Source organism: Coregonus lavaretus, assembly GCF_964263955.1.
Source record: "Coregonus lavaretus genome assembly, chromosome: 38".
NCBI lineage: Eukaryota > Metazoa > Chordata > Actinopteri > Salmoniformes > Salmonidae > Coregonus > Coregonus lavaretus.
In genome coordinates this window covers 31,546,434-31,549,093 of record NC_140025.1, presented here as the reverse complement: position 1 = coordinate 31,549,093, position 2,660 = coordinate 31,546,434, and positions in this window count along the sequence as shown.

The window sequence follows — 2,660 nt, the reverse complement described above, 5'->3', positions numbered from 1 at the left end:
CCAATCAGAGGCAGCTGATTCTCGTTGTCGCTGATTGGGAACCATACTTAGGCAGCCTGTTTGGCACAGTTAATTGTGGGATCTTGATCTGTAGAGGTTTGTGTTGGTGAACCTTTTGACTTCACGTATCGTTTTGTTGTTTTGTTGTTATTGTTAAAGTACTCATTAAAAGATGTACGCCTATCACGCTGCGCCTTGGTCCGCTGCTTACGACGATCGTGACAATAAGTCAACAGGAAAACGCTCATCCAGAGGCAGCGCTCCTAGTGGCCGGGGACTTTAATGCAGGGAAACTTAAATCCGTTCTACCTAATTTCTACCAGCATGTTAAATGTGCAACCAGAGGAAAAAAAACTAGACCACCTTTACTCCACACACAGAGACGCATACAAAGCTCTCCCTCGCCCTCCATTTGGCAAATCTGACCATAACTCTATCCTCCTGATTCCTGCTTATAAGCAAAAACTAAAGCAGGAAGCACCAGTGACTCGGTTAATAAAAAAGTGGTCAGATGACGCAGATGCTAAGCTACAGGACTGTTTTGCTAGCACAGACTGGAACATGTTCCGGGATTCTTCAGACAGCATTGAGGAGTACACTACATCAGTCACTGGCTTCGTCAATAAGTGCATCGATGATGTCGTCCCCACAGTGACCGTACGTACATACCCCAACCAGAAGCCATGGATTACAGGAAACATCCGCACTGAGCTAAAGGGTAGCTTTCAAGGAGCGGGACTCTAACCCGGACGCTTATAAGAAATCCCGCTATGCCCTCCGACGAACCATCAAACAGGCAAAGAGTCAATACAGGACTAAGATTGAATCGTACTACACCGGCTCTGACGCTCGTCGGATGTGGCAGGGCTTGAAAACTATTACAGACTACAAAGGGAAGCTCAGCCGCGAGCTTCCCAGTGACACAAGCCTACCAGACGAGCTAAACCACTTCTATGCTCGCTTCGAGGCAAGCAACACTGAAGCATGCATGAGAGCACCAGCTGTTCTGGATGACTATGTGATCACGCTCTCCGTAGCCGATGTGAATAAGACTTTTAAGCAGGTCAACATCACAAGGCCGCAGGGCCAGACGGATTACCAGGACGTGTACTCTGAGCATGTGCTGACCAACTGGCAAGTGTCTTCACTGACATTTTCAACATGTCCCTGACTGAGTCTGTAATACCAACATGTTTCAAGCAGACCACCATAGTCCCCGTGCCCAAGGACACTAAGATAACCTGCCTAAATGACTACCGACCCGTAGCACTGACGTCTGTAGCCATGAAGTGCTTTGAAAGGCTGGTCATGGCTCACATCAACACCATTATCCCCGAAACCCTAGACCCACTCCAATTTGCATACCGCCCCAACAGATCCACAGATGATGCAATCTCTATTGCACTCCACACTGCCCTTTCCCACCTGGACAAGAGGAACACCTACGTGAGAATGCTATTCATTGACTACAGCTCAGCATTCAACACCATAGTGCCCTCAAAGCTCATCACTAAGCTAAGGATCCTGGGACTAAACACCTCCCTCTGCAACTGGATCCTGGACTTCCTGACGGGCCGCCCCCAGGTGGTAAGGGTAGGTAACAACACATCTGCCACACTGATCCTCAACACGGGGGCCCCTCAGGGGTGCGTGCTCAGTCCCCTCCTGTACTCCCTGTTCACCCATGACTGCATGGCCAGGCACGACTCCAACACCATCATTAAGTTTGCCGACGACGCAACAGTGGTAGGCCTGATCACCGACAACGATGAGACAGCCTATAGGGAGGAGGTCAGAGACCTGGCCGTGTGGTGCCAGGATAACAACCTCTCCCTCAAAGTGACCAAGACAAAGGAGATGATTGTGGACTACAGGAAAAAAAAAGAGGACTGAGCATGCCCCCATTCTCATCGACGGGGTTGTAGTGGAGTAGTGGAACAGGTTGAGAGCTTCAAGTTCCTTGGTGTCCACATCACCAACGAACTATCATGGTCCAAACACACCAAGTCAGTCGTGAAGAGGGCACGACAAAGCATATTCCCCCTCAGGAGACTGAAAAGATTCGGCATGGGTCCTCAGAACTTCAAAGAATTCTACAGCTGCACCATCGAGAGCATCCTGACTGGTTGCATCTGCTTGGCCTCCGACCGCAAGGCACTACAGAGGGTAGTGCGTACAGCCCAGTACATCACTGGGGCCAAGCTTCCTGCCATCCAGGACCTCTATACCAGGCGGTGTCAGAGGAAGGCCCTCAAAATTGTCAAAGACTCCAGCCACCCTAGTCATAGACTGTTCTCTCTGCTACCGCACGGCAAGCGGTACCGGAGTGCCGAGTCTAGGTCCAAAAGACTTCTCAACAGCTTCTACCCCCAAGCCATAAGACTCCTGAACAGCTAATCATGGCTACCCAGACTATTTGCACTGCCCCCCCCACCCCATCTTTTTACGCTGCTGCTACTCTGTTAATTATTTATGCATAGTCACTTTAACTCCACCCACATGTACATATTACTTCAACTACCTCAACTAGCCGGTGCCCCCACACATTGACTCTGCACCGGTACCCCCCTGTATATATAGCCTCCCTACTGTTATTTTATTTTACTTCTGCTCTTTTTTTTCTCAACACTTTTTTGTTGTTGTTTTATTTTACTTTTTTA